This window comes from Mastomys coucha, unplaced genomic scaffold (genome assembly GCF_008632895.1).
Source record: "Mastomys coucha isolate ucsf_1 unplaced genomic scaffold, UCSF_Mcou_1 pScaffold20, whole genome shotgun sequence".
NCBI lineage: Eukaryota > Metazoa > Chordata > Mammalia > Rodentia > Muridae > Mastomys > Mastomys coucha.
In genome coordinates this window covers 130,326,097-130,349,839 of record NW_022196903.1, presented here as the reverse complement: position 1 = coordinate 130,349,839, position 23,743 = coordinate 130,326,097, and the positions used below count along the sequence as shown (strand labels likewise).

The 23,743-nt window shown below is 46.2% G+C and overlaps 1 protein-coding gene and 1 long non-coding RNA gene across 6 annotated transcripts in view; one reads left to right on the top strand and one right to left on the bottom strand.

The window, feature by feature from the left end:
* Nucleotides 1–23,743, top strand: part of LOC116099715 (ubiquitin-conjugating enzyme E2 Q2-like) — a 121,121-nt gene that overhangs the window by 63,341 nt on the left and 34,037 nt on the right. The window lies entirely within an intron of this gene.
* LOC116099718 lies at nucleotides 10,381–21,810 on the bottom strand. The gene is made up of 3 exons (XR_004122356.1): nucleotides 21,756–21,810; nucleotides 20,706–20,781; nucleotides 10,381–10,654 (listed from the first exon to the last, which is right to left on the bottom strand). It is a non-coding gene; the product is annotated as an uncharacterized LOC116099718 (long non-coding RNA).

Here is a 23,743-nt window from a genome sequence, read left to right as displayed (position 1 = left end):
GTATTTAGGAATAGAAAGAGAAGGAGCCATGGTCCACTCAAAACAGAAGAGGAGCTGAGAAGAATAGAAAAGAGAGAAACCAGCAAGGTGGCGGGGGGGCGGGGAGTAAACCGAAGAAAGTGATGACAGCGGCAATTTGAAGAGAATGATCCACGTGGCAACTGTGGTGGCAGCTGAGGGCAGGCCTAGGAGATCATCAGGAAAACCGTGAAGTGTGCTGGCTCTCAACACTGTCGCCTCACCCAAGCTCAACTCCAGAGACCTCGAGGACCACACTGTTTCAGTTGCATTCCTGCTGCTGCCATGAATTACCAGGACAAAGGCAACTTAAGGGACAAAGGGTTTGTTTGGCTCACAAGCTGTGAAGATGTCAGCTTGGCAGGAACTCAAAGCAGCTAACTTCCCCAGTGAAGAGCAGAGAGCAATGCATTGACGCACACACGTTTGTCTCTCAGGGGTCCTCTTGTCTCTACCTCCCACGTGCTGGGTTTATGCACCAACACGCCCAGCTTCCATCTTATTGAGACAAGTTCTCTCATTGGTTTGGTGAGGCAGGCTGGCCAGTGAGATCTAGGAGTTGCCACACACATACCCCCCCCCCAAGGTTACAGATGGATAACATTGCCCAACTCTTATATTTTTGGTTGTGAGCCTAGCCTTTAACGGCTGAGCCATCTCTCCGGCCCTCATTGCCCAACTCTTTACCTTGGTGCTGGGGATTTGAACTCAGGACTTATGTACACACCCCAGCACTTTCCAACTAAGCTATATCCATAGCGCCCATTTTCCTTAATACCCCAAAGATGGATGTTTGTGCTTTTGTAGCCCCAACCCCAGCCACTTGGGGCAGAGCTGGGCCTGTCAGTGTTCCACCTACTTCAGCATCCTGAGTCAAGGGTGGCTGTAAGATGGTAATGAAGAGGACCATCTTCAGGCTTGGAGGTCGTTGGAGTGACAGGGCATCAGATGGCACTTCCTGTGTCCTGGCCTACTGCTGTGAAGGAGCAGTATCACATGGCCATGGCCCCAGGGCCACTGTCCACAAAGATCTTGCGATTACACTGGCTCAGTCTCTGCAATAGACATTGCCTTGTGTTTGTGCGTGCATCTATAAATACTATCCGCCTCTCGCCTTATCTCACTGAGGTTCTGTTTCTTTGCTTGAACTCTGACAGTGAAAGATGTGATCGATTACTTGCAAGTATGCATTCCATACCTACTGAGCCTCTGTTTTGTGCCTGTGCTTAATTCACAGACTATTGTAATAAATACAACATGAGTAGGAATCTAGAAATGGGGACAGACAACTCAAATCTTACCTGTCAACACATGTTACAGGTATTGTGAATGCTTTGCATAAAAATGAAACCCGGGGCTGGAGAGATGGCTCACTGAGTAAAGGAGCTTGCTGCCAAGCCCAAGGTCCCCAGTTTGATCCCTGGAACCCACATGGTGGAAGGTGAGAACTGGCTCCTGCAAGTAGTTCAGAGGTGTGTGTGTGTGTGTGTGTGTGTGTGTGTGTGTGTGTGTGTAAAATTATAAAACAACAATAGCAAAAGTAATGAAACAAAATGGCAGGAAGCTAAGCACCATCCAGCGAGCTGCTGTTAAGGGGACCATGCACGGTGTAAGCTGAAATCTGAAGGTTAAGTAGCAGTGAAGGGTGTAGCTCACCAGAAGCAGGGAGAGCTTGCTCCAGGAGTGAGGGGGTGAAGAGGCCTTGGGTGGGGGCAGTCAGCTGAGACTGAGAAGGGCCTGAACTAAGACTGGAGAAGAAAGCTATGTGGTCAGTCAAGTCTCCTGAGCTCCTACCAGGAGTAAATGTCAATAATTAGGATGGATGGTGGGAGAACACAAGAGTAGCCTGAGGAAAATGGATTTTTTTTTTATTGTTTAGCCAGGGTATCTCTGTTTAGCTTGGGTGACCTGTAACTTGATAAGTAGATGAAGTTAGCCTCAAACTCCCAGAAATCCATGTGCCTCTGTTTCCCAGGCACTAGTATTAAAGGCATGTGCTACCCTCTCCCCCAGAAAACAGATCTCATTAGTTCAGTGGCCAAACTTCAGGAAGTACAGGAATGCAGGTCATGTGTGTGTATGTGTGTATGTATGTATGTATGTATGTATAAAGAAACATGCATATACACACACACATATATATACACATATATGTATATATATGCACGCATGTGCGTGCACATGTGTTTTCATGGAAGGAAAAGGGTATATACAAGACAACAAACATTTTTTTAAAGATTTACTTATTTTATGTATATGAGTACACTGTAGCTGTACAGATGGTTGTTAGTCTTCATGTGGTTGTTGGGTATTGAATTTAGGACCTCTGCTCTCTCCAGCCAACCCCACTCATTCAGTCCCTGCTCACTCTAGCCCAAAGTTATGGCTGTCTTCAGATGCACCAGAAGAGGGCATCAGATCTTATTCTGGGTGGTTGTGAGCCACTCTGTGGTTGCTGGGAATTGAACTCAGGATCTTCGGAAGAGCAGTCAGTGCTCTTACCCACTGAACCATCTCGCCGGCCCGACAACAAACAATTTATTGAGGACTCACATGTCTGGAAGGAGACTATGTGAGCTTTGGAGGGAGAGTCCCATCACTTTCAAACAGCTCTCTATTTGGGATTCCCAAGACTGCAAGATATGGACACGGAGCTGTAGCTCCTTACCTTGATAGTGTTGTGTTTTATAAAAAAGAAAAAGAAGCCAGAGATATGTATGGGTATGGTATGGGTGGTGAGGGTGCCTCTGCAGGCCTATGCTGAGGCATCCCTTCCCCCTGGAGTATAGTATAGAATGGAGTTTATTTAGGGGATAGGGAGGGGAGTTGAGGGGTTAGTAGAGATAGAGAAATGCAGAGAGAGAGAGAAGGGGTAGAGAAGTAGAGGCCAGCCATGAGCATGTGGTGGTGGGGGGCAGGGAGATGGGGGAGAGAGTGGGTAAGGAGTGGGAGCAAGAGGAGAAAGCAAGAGAAGAACAAGAGAAGAGAGAGAGGAGGGGCAAGCAGCCCCTTTTAGTCAGGCACACGTGGCTGTTGCCAGGTAACTGTGGGGCGGAGCCTAGAAGAAATGCCAGTGCACAAGTTCTTTAAGAGCCACAAAACTCTGCTAAGGTGCTGTTGCTGCTCTTCCTTCCCTCTTCTGGGTAGACTTCTCTTAGTAGTAGGCAGTTCTTTTGAGGCTGCATTCACCCATCAGCAGATAGGGGCTGGCTGGAGGGTGCTTGCCTTTTCATGGAGACCCTGGGGCAGCCTGTGCCTGTGTCTTCTTCTCAGAGGCCAAGGACAGCGGCTTCTTTTGGGGGGGGGGGGAAGCAGGGTTCGAGACAGGGTTTCTTTGTGTAGCCCTGGCTGTCCTGGAACTCACTCTGAAGACCAGGCTGGCCTCGAACTCAGAAATCCGCCTGCCTCTGCCTCCCAAGTGCTGGGATTTAAGGCATGCCCACCACTGCCCGGTCTTCCATATGTGTCTTTGCAACATGTGCATGTAGTGCCCTCAGGAGCCAGCAGAGGTCGTCAGCTCCTCTGGAACTGCAGTTAAAGCTAGCTGTGAGTCACACTGGCATCTTAATTTCTCCTGTGTTGCCTACCCACAGCTGTTTTCACCACGCCTTCCTTCCAGCACGTTTGCTTGACCTCAGGCCCCAGCAGCCGGTCTGCGTGTGGACTCACTCTGCTTTGTTGTTGTTGTTGTTTTTTGTTTTTTCGAGACAGGGTTTCTCTGTGTAGTCCTGGCTGTCCTGGAACTCACTCTGTAGACCAGGCTGGCCTCAAACTCAGAAATCTGCCTGCCTCTGCCTCCCAAGTGCTGGGATTAAATGCGTGCGCCACCACCTCCTGGCTTGTTGTTGTTGTTGTTGTTGTTTGTTTGTTTTTTCGAGACAGGGTTTCTCTGGCTGTCCTGGAACTCACTCTGTAGACCAGGCTGGCCTTGTCACTCTGCTTTTTTAAAAAAAGATTTATTTTATATATGTGAGTACACTGTTGCTCTCTTCAGACACACCAGACGAGGGCATCAGATCCCATTACAGATGGCTGTGAGCCACCATTTGGTTGCTGGGATTTGAACTCAGGGCCTCCGGAAAAGCAGTCAGTGCTCTTAACCTCTGAGCCATTTCTCCAGCCCTCACTCTGCTTTTCTTATATGGAGGTATTGAGGATCTAATCAGGAGACCCATCTCCCTTCCCTCTTCCATTCCTCATTCTTTCCAGCCCTCATTGGAACCTGTGTCTGGTTAGTTGCTCAACTGGTCTTGATTCTCCTATCCTAGCCTCTTGCTTATTTCCCCCTTCCCCCCACACACATACTCTATTTCTGTCTCTCAACAATACCTGTGCTTAAGGGTGTGCTTATATATTTTTAATTATGCGTGTAAGCATGAGATGGGGGTGGGGGTGAGAGTGCAGGATGTGTGCATGTGGAGTGCCAACGGGAGCCAGGAAGAGGATATCAGATACTCTGGAATTTTCCAGGGCTTTGTGAGCCACCTAGCTTGGGGTACTGGGAATTGAACTTGTGTCCTCTGCAAGAGCAGTACATTAGGTTTTGGTTGAGACTTAAGCCATATATCACATCTCCACAACTTCATAACGAGAAAGGTAGTTTTTTTCCCTGTTATTTTATCTATCTATCTATCTATCTATCTATCTATTGATCTATATAATAAATAAATAAATGTATGTCTTACTCTATAGCCCAGGCTGTCTTCAAACTCACTGTGTAGCCCTGACATTTTGAGTGCTGGGGTACACAGGTGCCGAACTATTCTGCCTGGCTTCTCTTCCCCCTCCCACTCCTCCTCCCTCTCCTCTGTCTCTTCCCCCCCATTGCCCTGTTCTCCTTGTTTCTTTCCTCCTGTCCTGGAGATGGAAGTGGTACATCATATGCACTAGCAAACACTATTCCCTGGGCTCTGCCCCGAGTCTGTCAATCTTATTAAGGGAGGGTTTTATTAACAGTTTTGGTTCTTTTAGCCTTAATGGGATTAATTCCAGCCATGGGGGGTTGGCCATATTATTCCATTTATTAGCTAGAGTGGGTCTAGCACCTTCCTGCCTCAGCCTTCTCACTGACCCTATCAGCTAATGTTATAAACTGGTTTAAATTTGTTTAAGGCTGGGCGGTGATGGCACACGCCTTTAATCCTAGCGCTTGGGAGGCAGAGGCAGGCGGATTTCTGAGTTCAAGGCAGCCTGGTCTACAGAGTGAGTTCCAGGACAGCCAGGGCTACACAGAGAAACCCTGTCTCGAAAAACCAAAAACCAAAAACAAACAAACAAAAAAAATTAAAAACAAAAAACTTGTTTAAGTAGGCTGGGCCAAGGTGTAGCTCAGAAGTAGAGGTTGTGTAACCTGGGGGAGGCCCTAGTTTCCATCTGTAGCACTGTTAAAAAAAAAAAAAAAAAAAGAAAAGGATTTGAAAAGTGTCTGAAGTGTCCCTTGCTGACAATTTTTTTCTACCTGTACCATTTTTTGTTTGTTTTTTATTTTGTTTTTGGTTTTTGTTTGTTTGTCACAAGGTTTTTCTTTGTAGCTCTGGCTGTCCTGAAACTCACTCTGTAGACCAGGCTGGCCTTGAACTAGGACAACCAAGTGCTGGGAATTTTTGTACCATTGTAATAGAACCTTTCTGTAGATGGGTGAATTTCCCTCAGTATGCTAGCCCCCAGAAGGCAGATCTACACCGCTCTAGACCTTAAGGATGCCTTCTTGAGTATCCCCTTAGCTACAGAGAGCCAGCCCCTCTCTGTCTTTGAATGGGCAGATTTGACTTCAGGATTTAATGGCCGATTGACTTGGACTTGTCTGCCTCAAGAGTTCAAGAACTCTCCAACATGTTTTGTTGAGGCCCTACATACACATGGACTTGGGAGAGTTCTGATAGAGTTTTCCTAGGATTTAGTTGCTAAAGTACATGGATGACCTCCTGATTGCAGCAGCCAATGATAAAGACAGTAAGGATACAATTGATTGACTTCTTGAGACTCTGTTGTCACTGGGGTACCATGTATTTGCAAAGAAGGTTCAGATTCATACTCAGAAGGCCACCTACATGGGGTTTGAAAGTAAGAGGTTACTGTCAGTGTCCCAAAACAGGCAATTCTGGGGATCCCCACTCCCATCACAAAGGAGCAGATAGGAGAATTCCTAGGAACAGGAATTGGATTCCTGGATTCCTGGAACTGGCAAGGGCATTCTATGAAGCCATAAAAAGGACAGAAGGTAAGAACCTCTGGACAGAAAGAGAGAGAGGGCTGGTGAGATGGCTCAGCGGGTAAGAGCACCGACTGCTCTTCAGAAGGTCATGAGTTCAGATCCCAGCAACCACATGGTGGCTCACAACCACCCATAATGAGATCTGATGCCCTCTTCTGGTGCGTCTGAAGACAGCTACAGTGTACTTACATACAATAAAATAAAAAATAAAAAATAAAACCAGAAAGAGAGAGAAAGGCTTTCATGGGCCTCGAACAAGCCCTGCCTCCAGCACTGGTCTTGGCCTTCCCATTCATCTCCAAACCTCTCCATTTACTGGTGGATGAGAAAAAAAAGGATGGCAAAAGGGTGCTTGCCCAGTGATTGGGGCCATGGAATAGGCCTGTAGCTTATTTGTTCAAAAAATTAGATCCGGTGGCTGGGGATTGGCCTTCTTGTCTGACAATTATATCACTGCTACTGCATTGCTAACAAAAGATTCAGATAAATTGACTTAGGGACAAAATTATGTCATCAGAGCTCCCCATACCATCAAGGAGTTATTAAAAGATCCCCACCCCCACACTAATGGATTCCCAATTCATGGCTAACACTTTACCAGGTTTTCTTACTGAATCAGCCCAGGACAACCTTTGCCCAGTCAGGAATTCTCAATCCCACATCACTGCTTCCAGAAATCACCAAAGGTCCCCTCCTTGACCACTTAGGGACAATTGCACACGCTCTCATGAACTGTAATCTGACCTAGCAGATGTGCTGTTGGAATCTCCTCGCTTGGAGATGTTCACAGACGGTGCGAGGTCTAGGGAGGATAGTGACTGGGGCAGCTGGGGTAACTCTGGAGGAAATGCTGGGACATCAGCCCAAATAGCTGACCCCATAGCACTGACCCATGCTGTGAACTTAAGAAGAGACAAAGTGATATCTACAGATAACCTATAGGAATTTGCCACCCTCCTCATACGTGGAACCATATATAGGGAAAGAGGCCTCTTAACAGCTGAGCAAAAATTGATAAAAAACAAATCAGAGATGATCCTAAAACTTCTCTTTGCCCTGTGGGACCTGAAGAGGTCTCCATGATATACTGTCTAGGGAACCAAAATGTGAACTCTAAGGAAGCCGAGGGCAACAGGAGGGTAAATCTGGCAGCCAAGGGGTGGCTATGGCAAAACTGATATAGGAACTTGTGGTCCTTCTGGTCTCACACTTACCTGAAAAATCGGCCTATTCGGAAGAGGATGACTAATTGTTCTAAAAACTCCTTAATACCTGTCAAGAAAGGCTGGAGATTCACTGCAGAGAACAGGATTATTGTACTCCAGGCCCTGGGCTAGACTCTAATAAGTCAGCACCACGTGTCCTTGGTTCACCAAGATGTCTACACTCCTCTAGAGAAACGACCTCATCCCTTCCTTACAACTAATTTTCCAAGACGTTGTTCCCAAATGTTTAGCCTGCCATGCAGTGAACCCCGTCCAGAGATCAGGGGAAGTGGAAAGGGGAACATACAGCATCAGGCTGTTTTGGGAAGAGGCCTTGACAGAGGTAAGGCCTGGAAGGCGGTAAGGTTACAAATCTCTACTGGATTTCTGGACACTCTTTCAGGATAGGTCGAAGCCTTCCTGACTAGGCAGGAAATGGCATAAATGGTGACTAAGAAGCTTTTAGATGAGATAATTCCTTGATGTGGAGTCCCAGTGTCCACTGGCTCAGACAAGGGCACAGCATTTGTGGCTCAAGTTATACAGGAGGTATCTAAAACCTTGGGGATAATTTGGAAACTACATTGCACATATCATCCCCAGAGTTTAAGACTGGTAGAGAAAATGAGTCGGACTCTGAAGGAGACCCTGACTAAATTAACCTTAGAGATTGGTGAGGACTGGACTGCACTCCTCCTGTGCCTTGCTCTGGGGCAGAAATTCCTCCCACCTGAAGGACTTACCCACTATGAGATAATGTTTGGGGAGTGAGGAACCTCCCATATACTGGAAAGTCAAATCTAAGATGGTGGCAGAAATGTGTAACTTCTCCTTGCTCAAATCTAGTCAGGCTTTACAAGCTGCCCAAGACAGCCTTATTCGACATCTCCATATGTTGCTGCCGCTGAAAACCCATGCTTACAACTCAGGGAACTTAGTGTGGATAAAGTACCCCCAGAAGGAGATGCTAGGACCCTGTTGGAAAAACCCTCACACTGTGATCCTGAACATTCCAATAACTGTGAAAGTGGATGGCATCCAATCCTGGATCCACCATTCCCATGTGGATGCCCCCTAAAGATAAAACTTGTCTCTGTCTAATTTGGCTTTCCCTATGCTGGCCCCTTGGTCATCCCGTTCCCCTTACCGATGTACCATTTAACAGTGGAAACCCACTGAAACTAACACTGAAGAATCATTGCAATAGCTTCCCAAACTGACATCACACAGCCAGATCATGGGCCAAGCCATTCTGTTCTCCCAAGGACTCACCATGGCAAGCAGCAACTAAAGGTGACTAACTGGAAAACAGGCTGCCAGGCCAGGCAGGCCCAAGAAGAACAGCATTCTTGGTCCCAGAAATTTTATATATGTTCTGCAAAAGGGGTCCAAAGACCCCAAATGTCAGGACACAAAAAGAGTTCTATTGTGCTTATTGGTCCTGTGTGACTCAGGCACAGGGAGAGGACCCAGGAGTCACAGAAAGCTTCATACATATAAATGAGACCTATAAAGTACCCCAGCCTATAACCTGGTGACTATTGCCCTTAAAAGGTGGGGCAGTTCCTGCCCACAAATGGCGTGGTGACTGGACATTGGGCCTCCAAGAATAGGTTAGTGGCAAAGATCCAGGCATGCTTTTTATCCTCCAGCATCTATCTTCACCTGTTAAGCTGGGGTCCCTTGGGCCCCTTGTAAGACACCAAGCCAGAGCTCCCACAATTGAGGTCACTTAGATGCAAACTTTGATGACTACCCAGAGTCCCCCATCTCTTACTCCTCCCCTACTTGAGGGACCAGACTCCCTAACACATACCATATCTGGTTTTTGGTCAAAGGGACCCTATTTAGGTATTTAAATGCCACAAACCCTACCTTGGACAGGGATTGTTGGCTCTGGCTAGGTCCGCAGCCCCTGTTCTATATCCTACATTGGATCAGCAGTACAGGAGGATCCGTCAACCTCAATTCTGACCATCCTCCCTATAGAGCGCTCCTCTGCTCTTTGTCCATGAGAAACAACATGACATTAGAAGAACTCAAAGGGGCAGGCACCTGTTTCAAGTCTGACAAGTGCCTGCTACAAACTTCCCCCTACTCAGCCATTTGTGATGACACTTACACACAGCCCCACCAAATGGAACCTAAGCTCTGCCAAGCTGCTAGCAGCGGGAAAATCCACCCGGCTTGCTGGTTCCTATGGAATTACCCCTAGTTAGTCCCTAGACCATTTCCAAGATACCGAATCATGTGAAATATGTATCCTTGTTCATATCGTCTCATGGGTTTTATATTGCTCTGGAAAAGATAACACGTGGGCATATATGGGGCAAGACCTAGAAGAGCAGCTCCCATCCCAGTGCCTATGCTAATTGGGACAGGGACAGCTGGCTCAGCTGCCTTGGGAACAATAGGCTTGATAACTGGGATCCAAATCTGAGGTTTTGAAATGAGCAGGTAGACAGAGACATCTCCAGCTCACAGCCTTCCATATCCTTTCTGGAAACCCAAGTTGATTCACTGGCTGACATGGTCCTCCAGAACCGGTGTGACTAAGATTTGTTGTTTTAAGGTGAGGAGAGCTCAGCATAGCCCTGAGAGAGAAATGTTGATTTTATACTAGCCATCCAGAGGTGGCTAGGGACACTCTCTCCAAAGTTAAGGAGAATCTCTTACAGAGAGAAAGGGACAGAGTGAATGACTCAAACTGCGTTGAGTCTCTTCTCAACTGGTCCCGGTGTAAACAGCTCATTTATTGGGATAGGAGATTTTTTTTTTTTGGTTTTGGTTTTGGTTTTGGTTTTTCGAGACAGAGTTTCTCTCTGTAGCCTTGGCTGTCCTGGAACTCACTCTGTAGTCCAGGCTGGCCTTGAACTCAGAAATCCGCTTGCCTCTGCCTCCCAAGTGCTGGGATTAAAGGCGTATGCCACCACTGCCAGGCTGGTTAGGGGATGTTTATAGCCCATGAAGAATGGCTGGTTGGGCCCATGTGGGTGTATGTTATTGGCTGGGGCAGGAACATTGAGGGTGCTTCATTTGCATGCTTGGGAGCAGCAGGGGCCAACAGGAGGGGAATGTAAGGATGCAGTTGTCAGAGGACAGTTGTCTGAGTCAGCCTTCTTATGGACAACTTCTTGCTGGCAGGGTCAGACTGAGTTCATGCTCCCACGCTCAGGAACCAACTCCTCTTCTGTTGTTCCAGATGTTTCTTGCTTGTCTGTTAACCAGAGAGGAATATATAAAAAGAAATTGACTGTTAACCAAAGTACATAAGTCCTAAATGTATATAACTGATTGCCCATCTAACTGACTATATGCGTGGGGCAGTCGGCAACCTGGTTTCTGGTTGAGCTAGGTTGGGAACCCCAGTGCCCCTGAAGGGGCTAACCCTGCAAGAACTGTAGGTGTTTTGCCACACTCCTGGACACCAGGCTACAGCTCTTCATAATTCTGTGGCCATCAGTCACATAAGGGTAATGCCGCAAGTCCCTCCACAGAGAGAGGAAGAGACCACAGATCTTTTAGCCTCAAGACAGATCTCCATTTTAATGAGGCACCAATAGGTGTGGAGGCTGAGTCAATTAATTCTCCTTCCCAGAAGCTCCCTGCAAAAGGTATTTAACCCCAGGCCTGCCCTGAGAAAGTGGAGTACGGTTTAATCATTGCCACTTTCCACCATGACAATAAATGCCTTAAAACCATAGTCTGTCTCCTTTCATTGGGATCCACCATGGGGAGCAATGGAGCAGGTCTTCTCCGTAAGAGCCAGCCATCTAGGCTGTATAGTCTCCCTCAGGAGGCCTCCTTGCTCTCCCAGCCACGCCCTCCACCAAGCCAAGCTGCCCACCGAGCAAGCCAAGGATCCTGAGGGACCCAGCCGGAGCTCTCCCCTCTTTTCCACTTTGGCCCAAGGCTAGATCCAGCCCGCAGGGCCCAGACTCCGTTCTCAGCAATTCCTTGGCTCCCAGTGGTGCCTGCATGCCCAAGAGTCTGGGAACCAGATTTCCCCAGCCTCTGTGCAGGTCCAGGGACCACAAAGCCAACTCTGCCAGTTCCCGGGACCTTAGACTGTGTTCCCCCAATCCCGGAGCAGGGTCTTGTGGCTTCCTATAGCCCGACACCCAGCCGGCACCAGTGGGGTAGGCGCAGTCAAAACTCCCGTGTCCCACCTCCACCAGCAGCCTGAGCCCAGAGCAAACACAGGACATCCCATGACCCCACATTCATGCAGCTTGCCCATAACTTTACTCCTTTATTTTTTTTTTAAAGATTATTTTATTTTATGTGTATGAGTACACTGTAGCTGTACAGATGGCTGTGAGCCATCATGTGTGTGGCTACTGGGAATTGAACTCAGGACCTCTGCCAGCCCTGTTCAATCCGGCCCGCTTGCTCCAGCATAATTCATTGTAGTTGCCTTCAGACACTCCACAAGAGGGCGTCAGATCTCATTACGGGTGGTTGTGAGCCACCATGTGGTTGCTGGAATCCGAACTCAAGACCTTCAGAAGAGCAATCAGTGCTCTTACCCGCTGAGCCATCTCACCAGCCCACTTTACTCCTTTATTATTTTTGAGTTATAGGCCAAATGTCCAGGATGGGGCCTGAGCACCAAGGTTCTTAAGTTGAGGACATTGAAACCAAGTGGTCAAGATGAGGCCCAATCACCAACATTTACTCCCTTCCTGTGATGAGCCAGGCCCAAGTTGGCTCTGAACCACAGTGGAAACTCCTTTGTTCAACTCCTCATGTCAAAATATGATTGGACCAATGCTACAGGCTACCATAGTCCCCCTTCAGCTTTTGGTCTCACCCTTTAAATATACTATACATTTTCCCTTTAGGGATGAGGTTCAGATCTGGAGTTGGTCACCTCTCTGTGCGCTCCGAGAATAAGCCTTTGCTTTAAGTCTGTTTTTTGAAGTGGGTTTGTTCGGCTTCTCCCCATACCCAACAGACATAGGTCATAAGATTAGAAGAAAATTACTTTCCTAGATAAGTACTTATGGACTCCCAGTCTGTGTATCTTGCATTCTGCCCTGATGTCTTAAAATTTTTATTAGCATATGTGGATTACCCATTATAATGGGTTTCATTATGACATTTTCATATATGTATATTGTGTACTTGGATCATGGTCCCCTCACACAACAATCTCTTGTCTCCTCCATTCCCATTGATCTGTCTCTGACTCAACTAACTCCTGTTTTGTTTTCATTTCATTTGTGCATGTGCATGACCCAATGCGTCCCATTAGAGCTGTGCACAGGACCATGGGTCAGGGCTTATTTACTGGAACTGGGGCAACTTGCCAGTGGTTACACCACTCAAGAAAATGCCCTTCGCTCCCTCAGTAATCATGAATTGCCTTTAGATCCTCAGGGAGGAGTGAGGCCTCATGAATCCCTCCCCCTACCTCTGCCACACTGCCACTCCAGGTCTTAGACCAGTTGCGCCTAAGTCTTCTGCTGGGAACAGCTTCTGTGACGAGATTAAGACCCAGGACACAAAGGACTGTTCTACAGTACCCGGCCCCTCCCTCCAGCTCTTACATTCTGTCTCTTCCCTGTTCTGAAACTTTCCACCAGCCCTGAAGTGGAGTGATATAGATGTCCCACCTATGGCTGAACAGTCGACAGTCACTGGTGCTCATTGTCTCGGACCGGGTTCATTGCGTGGACCCCAATTTCCACGGGATGAGAATTCTGGTCAGGTGGGCAATAAGTCGGTGTATGACAAACAGACTCGAGACACAAGGGTGTGTTGAATCTGAATGTATTTGTGCAAGGTGAGAATCAGGCTTAAATACCATACAGCAAACAGGGCAGATGCCAAGAGTCACATAGGCAGGTGGGGATTACAACAGGGGACACAAGACTGAAGTCACATAGGCAGGTGACCCCCCACACCAAGGTCAGCAGGGTCTGGTAGCTAGGTGTGAAGCAGGAGGGAGAGGAGTGGAGCCCTCCCTGTTGAGGTATTTTGATATTCCTAGGCTAATTCTTTGGTTCTACTAGAAGCAATGACCAGGAGATTTCAATCTAGCGTTTCCTGTTAATTCTCTAGTTCTAGCCCGGGGCAGGCAGTGGGGAGTTCCGACCTGACCTAACACTTCTAGCTAATGTCCTTGAGTGGAAGCCCTTCGATTACTCTCTAGTATGTATTAGACTAGGATAGTTGGAAACATTGTGTCAGCCAGGAGACAATGTCCAATCTTAACCATTTATGAGTCATTTCTTGGGGTACCTTTATGCCTAATTATGAGGCCGTGTTGATGATTGGAAAGACTAGTCTGGAACACGTCTGAGTTAGGGGATACCAGCGACTAGTCTGAAATCCAGGAGGCACAGAACCCCTTTTGGGGTCTTATTGCCTCTTATCCTGTATCAGGATTTTATCCCTGATATTTTGGATGTGACTAGAGTAGACGAGTGTGCTCATGACTCTGCAGTTACCACGTTAACTGTGGAGCAACCAAAGGTGACAGCAACATTAATCCACGAGGATAAGCATAGTCCTGTAGAAGGCACATGTCCTTCCATGAGGACATCATGTCCAGGGCCCATGACCTCCAAAGCTATGGGCTTTGGTACAAGTTTATGTATCCAGCATGATTTTTTTCCTGGGGAGTCAAATCCAGTCAGAAAGTGGTTGGTTACACACACACAGCAGATTTGCCACTATTGCACTTGTGGTGAATCTCGCCTGGCTGGTTGGTAGTGTAGCGTGCAGGAAGTCTACATAACACTTTCCAGAACTATGAACACTAACCAGCAAGGAAGAGACCTCCAGAATAGTTCTAGATTGATTTTTCTGTGCTCCATGACCAGAACATATGGCATCTCTAGCAATAGCCAGCCTTACCATCTAGTTCTAATCTTCCTCCTGCCTCTTTTAACCCCATATGAGAGAATTATAATGCGGGAATTTTCTTCAAGAACTCTGAAGATCTCATTTCCTTCCTGTTGCTGTGCTAAAGCACTCTGACCAAAAGCAGTTTAGGCTGGGGGATGGGTTTATTTCAGTTTAAAGTTTGCCGTCTCTCCTTGGGAGCAGTCAGGGTAGAAACCCAAGGCTGAAGCTTAGAGAAGCATGGAAGGGTGCCGCTGCTTGCTGGCTTGCTCTCTGCTCTCTCACAGGCCCATGTTTAGCTAGCTTTCATACACATCTCAGAATCACATGTCCATGGGATGGTGCCATCCACAGTGGGCTGGGCCCTCCTACCCACCTCCAATCGTGCCCACATGCCAATCTGATCTGGGCAATTCCCTAATTGAACCTCCCTTCTCATGTGACTCTGAACTGTGTCAAATTGACAGTTAAAGCTCACTAGGAAGAAAATTGTGTGTGTGTGTGTGTGTGGTTAATAAGGATACTTGTTTTAAAAATAATTATTTTTATTTATAGCTCTCTCTCTCTCTCTCTCTCTCTCTCTCTCTGTGTGTGTGTGTGTGTGTGTGTTGCAGGTGCCAGAGAAGGCCAGAAATTAATCAGTTTTCCAGTGTCTAATACCAAGGAATCCCTTTTCTCAAAGCCTGCCATTTAGACAAACAAACAAACAAAACCCCAGCATTCCCTTGGGGTCTTGAGAAAATAGTCTCTACTGGCTAAAAAGAAGCATTCTCCTTATCTCTGGCAAAAGGGAGCGCTCCCTTAACATAGGCCTGTGGTGCCTATTAGCATATCAAGGTCTGTGCTAGCTTCTAGTCTCAATCCCTTACAAGTATTCACTTCAAAACCCTATTCTCCCAGGAACCTGCTCCCTTAAAATCCCCCACCACTCCACTGCTTCTCTCTGCTTTCCCGAGAGACAGCCTTGGTGATGGGAATAAACTTTTCTCTTTTCGAGCACGGAGCGGTTTCCTTACTGGACCCATTTCATTCCCGCAGAGCTGGCGTGGCAGGTAGCTGTGAGCCCCTGATGCAGTTCCCTGATGTGAGCCCCTGATGCAGTTCCCCAATGCGAGCCCCCAATGCAGTTCCCTGATGCAGTTCCCCGATGCGAGCCCCTGATGTGAGTGCAGGGAACTGACCTCGGGTCTTTTGGAAAAGAGTGCTTGCTCTTCACTGCTGAGCCAGCCCAGCATATCTGCTTTTCTGAAGCTGCTTTCTGTTGCTGGGGTTTGAGAATTACCTTAAGGGTTGAGTTGTCAATCACTGGTCCTTATTTGCCAAACCTGGCAAATATGGCTTTATAACTTCTGTGTACACCCAGAAGAGTTTTTGATGTATTTGATACTCAGAAAGGTCCAGGTCCAATAATCAATCTCTGAAATGATGATTACTTACTAATGCTCAAACCCAGATCCTTCCATTAGCTTTCTTTTCTTCTGATCGTCTCCCCAACCCTCTCTAGCTTTAAGGGTTCCCATCTCGACTGTGAGGCTATGAGCTCAGGTCCTCAGGCAGCACTGGGAGGTCACAACTTGAGGTTTACAAGACAGTATTGCCCAGACTGACAGCTTTACCTAAAGGATGTCATTCATCAAGTCTCTCCGACTCATCGGGGGTAGAGGGTGGGGAGATGGATGGTTACACACCCTGGCTGCTCCTGCAGAAGACTGGGATTTGATTCCTAGGACCCTAAAGGATGCAGGAAAAGCTCTGCTTCCAGGTGAGCTGATGCCTTCATCTGGCCTCTGAGGGCATCCGGCAGGAGTGTGATAAGCAGGGATACACGAAAGCAAAAATACTAACACAAAAAGAAAGAAAAAGGAAAGCCACGTGTGTTGGTACATAAGAGCAATCCGTTCCCTTGGAAGGCAGAGGCAGGAGGATTGCTTTAACTTTGGAGCCATCCTTGTCTAAACAGCTAATTCTAGGCCAGTCTGAACCTCGGAAGGAGACCCTGCCTCAAAACAAACACACTTTGTTGATATAAACAGGAAGTTGGTTCAGAGCAGCTTTGTCTTTCAGCTGTATCATTTCATTAGAAACTTTCTTTCCCATCCTTGGCTCCGCCCCCAGCTTTAGCTGAAGTACTTTCCAGTTCCTGACTCCTAGCAGCACACACTTCCGTTCCAATAACTAGACACCAGAGCCCAAGGTCCACAATGCTCTCCGTGTCCTCAGCAAAAGCTACGGCCAGGCCTATTTCAAACCAGAGCTGCTTGCTGGGAGGGTGGAAGATAGGGACCCGGTTGGTCAGGCGTCTGCTGTGGAGCCAAGGCGCCCAACCACATCTACTCCTCCACATCTGGCTTCATTCCAGGGCCCGCTCACTGCAGTTAGAACAGTTGCCCTCCTTGTCTGCTAAGGAATGAAAAACAGGAAGAGAGTGGGCGTGATCTGTGGGTATCAGGATTCTGTCTTTGAGGGCTCTGGCTTCTGCTGGGCGTGGGGGTGGGGGGCAGGATCTGAACACTTGTAATCTTGAAGAACGAAGACTCCCAGCCATCTTGGATTATTAATTATCATCAATCCTGTTTGGTTTTTTTTCTTCTTCTACTTCTTCCTATTCTCTTCCTCCCTCCTCCTGTTCCCTCCTCCTCCCTTCTCCTTCTTCCTGTTTTTAGACAAACCAGATACAAAGTTTGCTTCTTTTTAGTTGAACTTCATTACAAGAAAAGCAAACATTCTAATTGAAGGATTTTGTACTATCGATCAAGTCTCTAGCTTTTTGGTTTTTTTTAGTGCTGGGGATTAAACTCAGCATGCCCTATGTCACCAACCACCAGTCAGTCCCATAGCTAGTCCTGGGTTTTATTTGACATGTGGAGAGTCCTAAATAAAATAATCAGTAATTTAAGCAGGTGAAAGTTCTACATTTTAGGGGCTGTTGTTTCGTGTGTGTGTGTGTGTGTGTGTGTGTGTGTGTGTGTGTGTCAGAGAGAGAGAGAGAGAGAGAGAGAGAGAGAGCATATGTACACATATGTGTATTTGTGTGTGGAGGCCAGAGGACAACCTTGAATACCATGCTTCTAGCACCATAAGGCACTTGCTTTTTCTTCTTCTTCTTCTTTTCTTCTTCTTCTTTTCTTCTTCTTCTTCTCTTCTTCTTCTTCTTCTTCTTCTTCTTCTTCTTCTTCTTCTTCTTCTTCTTCTTCTTTTCTTCTTCTTCTCTTCTTCTTCTTCTTCTTCTTCTTCTTCTTCTTCTTCTTCTTCTTCTTCTTCTTCTTTCTTCTTTCTTCTTTCTTCTTTCTTCTTCTTCTTCTTCTCCTTCTTCTTCTAATTTGTATTTTTTTGTCCTGGAATTCAGACCAGTAAGCCAGGCTGACTGGGCAATGCACCTCATGGGTCCACCTTTCCTCTCCTCCCCAGCACATGCCACCAAACCTTGTTTTACAAATGAGGATTCTGGGGACTAGAGAGATAGTTCAGTGGTTAAGAGCACTGACTGCTCTTCTACAGGTTCAGAGTTTAATTCCCAGCATACCAGCATACAACCATCTGTAATAGGATCTGATGCCCTCTTCTGGTATGCCTGAAAACAGCTACAGTGTGCTTATGTACATAAAATGAATATATCTTTTTAAAAAAAGTGACTATGGGGATAGAATACAGGTTCTTGGGCTTGCACGAAAAGCACTATATTGATTGAGCTGTCTTTCCATGCCCTGGGGTTTTAGGAGCTGACATAGATAACCATTTACCCATAGTTCATAGCCAATCAAAAGCTTTTTTTTTTTTTTTCCCAGCTGGCACTACATTCAAGTATTTGGGACCTAAGTATAGGCCTGAGCATTTAGAACATGGAGCTTTTAAAAACAAAACCATATCCTGGTATTTTACTCTGCATCTTGGGGGTGTGTGTGTGTGTTGGGGGGCAGTGTTGGGTTGTGCAAGCAAGCAGTTCAACAGAAGCTAAAATAAGCAGTTAGCTGTAGGAGGTGGGACAGTTATACAAGTAGGCAATTTAACAGAAGTTAAGATTAGTTAACTGGAGCAACTTAACCTCTAGTTTCTAGAATAGAATTAGATAATTTTCCATGGGATTCTCCATCAAGGTGATGAAATTCTAGTTCAACCTGAAATGGCCTCAGCAAAAATACAAAATGGACTGGGCAGTGGTGGCATGTGCCTTTAATCCCAGCACTTGGGAGGCAGAGGCAGGCAGATTTCTGAGTTCGAGACAAGCCTGGTCTACAGAGTGAGTTCCAGGACAGCCAAGGCTATACAGAGAAACCCTGTCTCGAAAAACAAACTAAACCAAACCAAAACAAAAAACAAAATGGAGGAACCTCTGGATTGTCTGACTCTGTCATAATCTCCACTGGTTCTATGGGCAGGGTCAAATCATTGACCTGCCCTGTTGTAAGGGAACAGTGATGGTCCTAAAGAATAGTTGCTTAACTGAGTTTACTCTCTGTTTGATGTTGTTTGGCCATGCATTTGAGGATGCAGAGTCCAACCAATAGCCAGATCAGAATAAGAATTAACAGTCCGGCTAAGGATGACAGTAAGGTTGTCAGCCAGGGGGACCATGGAAACAGGACTGGTACCAATTATCTGATCTATGTCTTCTTTCTTTCCTTTCTTTGAGGTTTTCTCTGACTGTGGTAAAGTTTTCCCTAACTACCACTAGTTGGTTGGCATTGAAGCAAGCAAGTTTCTCCTAAGACCATGCAAAGTCCTTCTTATTTCATATAAAGGAGGTCTAGTGTCCTTTAGTTCTGCAGGAGTGCCTTCATGAGGAATTCAACTTGATTCTCCAGCCTGGAAATGGAATTCTCCAAACGACCTGGGTCTAAGTCTGTCTGGGAACTGAGTTCCTCAGAGTTTTGTTTGCCAATGGTGAAGGCTGAGTTGTGCCTGCTATTTCTACCCCTACTAGGATGAGGACCAAAATGAGGGCCTGTTTGACCTTTCTAACATAGAATGAATCAAAGCCAATATGAGTTTTTGCCTCCATTATAGACATATACCTGGGAGATAATATAGACCAGTATACACAGAGTCAGGGATGGGAGTTTCCAGCTAATTGGAAGAGGCACATTTAGTCAAGGCATTAGGGCACATACTAGGCAATCTGAGGACACTATGCAGGTACTGTGTCCTTGGCAGGACAACTCACCATCGGCAGGTACATCTGGAATTATAATTCCTGATGGCCTTTTTCTAGCCAGTTTTCTCCATACCTGATTTACCAACCCCTGTCCATCTCCTAGACCTATATTATCCCACCCCTAGAAGGGACAAAAGAATCCAGAGGTTCACCTGAAAGATAGTTTCCTATCTCCCGCCTCCCCCCTTTTTTCTGTTCCTAAGTCAGGTTTGGGGCAGGTGGGCATTGTGTATTCCAGGGTAGTAAACTGTAGTCAGTCTCATCTTTAAGGGGTCCAAAGTTCATGTGATGCTCCACCTGCCACTATCCTTGGTGGTCTTTTCTCAAGAGGCAACAGCAGCTACTTTGACAGCAATTGGGGTTGTGAGGATAACTGGGCAGTGTCCCTTCCTGACAGGTTCCAGGGTCCAGTTAGAAATCCTCTTTATTGGGGACTTGAGAGATGGCTCATTGGTAAAAGCACTGACTGCCCTTTCGAAGGTCCTGAGTTCAAATCCCAGCAACCATATGGTGGCTCACAACCATCTGTAATGAGATCTGATCTTCTCTTCCTCTGGGGTGTCTGAAGACAGCTACAGTGTACTTACATATAATAAATAAATGAAATCCTTGGGCTGGAGCGAGAGGGGGGAAAAAAAGAAAAAGAAATTCTCTTTAAGTTCCTCCCAAGAAGGATTACATCAGGCCCTGAAAGAGGAGGGGCTGGCCTAAGTTTTGCCCATTTCCAGGACCAATTTGGTCAGTCTCCTGAAGAGTTCTATTTATCCTTTCTATCTAACCTGAGCTCTGTGGTCTATAAGCACAATGTAATGTCCAATTAATATTTAATGCCCTTGTCAGATTTTGAGACGCTTTGGCTATGAAGGCGGGGCCACCGTCTGACCCCAAACCTAGGAATTATTTTTTGAAGAGCTTTCTTGTAACTGCTGGAGCACTGTCTGTTGAGTTGGGGTGGCTCTCCATCCATCCTGAGAAGGTATCTGCAAGCACCAGCAAGTATTTACAGCTAAAACCAACAGGCCTGATTTCAGTTAAGTCCAACTCCTAGCATTCTGTGTCCATTCCTGTGAGCCTGGCTCCCTGGTCAGATCTTCCCCCTCCTTTGGGGTTTACTCAGGCACAGATGGCACATCTAAAAGTGGTGCCCTTAATCAGGCTTTCCAAATTTGGGGCATAATACTCAAATCTGAGGAGATCTGGAGTTTTTGTGGCTTCAGGTGGATGGCTTGTTGAAATCCATAACCCGCCACTTTCCTCAACTTACCGGAAGGATGATGAGTCTTCATTCAACCCTTCCTGCATACAGCATCCTTGTTCATCCTGTGTAGACAGTTCAGAACCTGTGATGTAAGAATTGAACAAATAGGGACACCTCATAAAAATGAGCAAGGAATGTCCATTAAGCCTAAAGACAGAGCTTCAGAAGAGTTTCCTGAGCAAACTTCAGTCCCCAGAAGATGCCCTAATTGTGGGGAGTAATGCCTGGTTCCAGAAAAACGTCCGCGGGAGGGTAGATCCCCCCTCACCCCTCCTACGTGCAATCGGTATCTCCCCCTCACCTGGGGCATAAAGGTCAATGAGAACAAAAGACAGTGGGCTCCACCAATGAGAGATAACCAACTCATGCTGTAAACCTATGTACTGAAGGGTATAAAAAGTGTGTGTGCTTTTGTTCCTGGTCCTCTCCTTTGCTCTGAATGCAGGACGACCCCAGTATACTGGCAATAAAAACCTCATGTAATTTGCAGCGATCTCCCTCCTGTTTCTTCGAGAGTGGGGGACCCACCCACGGAGTCTAACAGTGACCCTCCCTGCCTTGGAGGAGCAAGTAACAGTGGCTGGGGGTGGGCACGGGGGTGGGGATAGGGGAATTCGGAAGCTCTGTGAGTATGTACTATAATGACAACACAATACATCAGTACCAACCCAGCTTCAAGAAGACAGGTCAACTTTACTTGGGGCGGTTCAAGGTTTATTTAGTTTTGGGGTCTGTAGACCAGGCTGGCTTCAAACTCACAGAGAGCCAGCCACCTGTCTTGCCTCTCCCTCCCAAGTACTGGGAGTAAAGGCGTGGGCAACAGCCACCTGGCTCCCTGTACCACTTCTCTTTTTTTTCTTTTTTTTTGAACTAGGATCTCACTGTGTAGCTCTGGCTATTCTGAAACTCACTAAGTAGACCAGGCTAATCTCAAACTCACAAAGATATGCTGGCCTCTGCTGGGAATAGAGGTGTGTGCTACCATGCCTGACTCATTACTGGCTTTCTAAAGGATGTTATTAAACAGGATACAAGTAGGTGTACAGGACAGCATACCGGGAAAGGTGCAGAGCTTCCCTGCCTCTTAAGGGCCCAGTCTCCTGGGATTTGAATATGTTGGGAGAGTCTATGAACCCTGACTGTGAGTTTTGAGGGGCATTGAATTGTATAATAGTGACATAAGCATAGACAACCATGTTGAAATGTGACTGGACAAAAAAAGGACATATGTTGTAAAACTGTCAGTGAGCAAATGTCTGTCCCTGAAAAGATATTATCTAACTGGGTGGGCAGATCCGGCCAGGCCTGTCTGAGTTAGCATTTGGCCTCTCTAGGCTGTGAACTTCCCGCCAGGGCTTGAGGCAAGAGTCCTCTGGAATGAAGTATGTCATTAAGTGCGACCTCACGTCTTACCAGACAGAGGTAGGATACATGAATTCTTTTAGTCCCAAGGCAGAGAGGCAGGAGCGGGAGTTAGAGTGTGATCTGCTGTGGGGAATTTAATATTCTAGTTCCTATGGCCTGTCCTGTGGAGGCAGTTGTAAGCTAGGAACCATGAATGAAAGCCTCCAATTACTGAATGGAAATATGGAAAATTTGAGGACAGCTGTGTATATTATGTGTCGGGGAGGTGGCAGAGAGACCCATAGCACCTGCCCTGTTGATATCTAAGTGCAGTCTGGCCTTTGTGTTCCCTTCAACATCAATTTCCTCCATGTTCAGTGGCATGAAATTCACCAGAGTCTAAGTCTCTAAGTCCCGCCTTGTGTTTGCTTTTGAGAGCCAGTGCACACACACTGTTGGAGGGACGTTTCTTTTTTAATATTTATTTATTTATTGTATGTGAGTACACTGTAGCTGTCTTCAGACACACCAGAAGAGGGCATCAGATCCCATTACAGATGGTTGTGAGCCACCATGTGGTTGCTGGGAATTGAACTCAGGACCTCTGGAAGAACAGTCATTGTTCTTAACTGCTGAGCCATATCTCTAGCCCAGAGGGATGTTTTCTTATGGGAATGAGAGATACAAAGAAAAACCTTGAAGTGTGTTCTGGACAGTGTTTTATGGGGTAGAAGGCCATGGAAGAAAAGGAAGGACATGTAGAGAAAATGGGCAGACTTCTTAGAATGTAGTTCTGGGTAGCTTAGCAGAGACCTTTGACCTCAGTTGCACAGGAAAAGCTCCCAACATCCCCCTTCTCCTTCTCTTATTATTTTAAAGATTTATTTATTTTTATTTTATGTGTATGGATGTTTTGCTGAATGTGTCTGTGTACCATAGACAAGCAGTGTCCAAGGAGGGTGGAAGAGGATATTGGATCCTCTGAAACAGAAATTATAGATGATGTGAGCCAGCACCTGGGTGCTGGGGACCGAATCTGGGATTCTCTGCAAGAGCAGCCAGAGCTCTCAAATACTGAAACATCTCTTCAGGATCATGCACTTTTGGATTTTAGTTAAATTAAATGTCAACACCAATAAAGACACTACAAAAATCAACTCCAGTGTGAAAATTAAATAAATTACTAGTAAATATAAACAAGTAGTTCATAGTTAGGTATCCATAATAAAGAATATCCATTTAAGATTTGTTATTGGAATTCAAGGATAGTTTAATATCAGGAGAACTATCAAGATAGTCATTAGTACATTTTTTAAAAGTCAGCTGTTTTGAAAAATAATTGATAGGTTTTAGTAATCATTTCTAATAAAACACTAGAATAATTGAGATTATTTATTATATTAGAATTAACTTCTCTTCCTCAAGATGCTGTATACTAATTCGACATGTAATCCAGGGACAGAGAAGAATTTTGCAATGTGAAAAAGATTTACTCTTTCATACTTAGGATTTAAAAGCAGACACACAAGTGAGTATAGTAAAACAAACAAACAAACAAACAAACAAAAACAAAATATTTTAGCAGGTTGTAGGGGGTGGCAGCCAGCCCTAACCTGACAGCACTGTCATTGCCCACTTTAGTGACATTTGCCCTCCAGTGCTCAGACCTATGTAATAATTTATAATTAATTCGCCTGTGA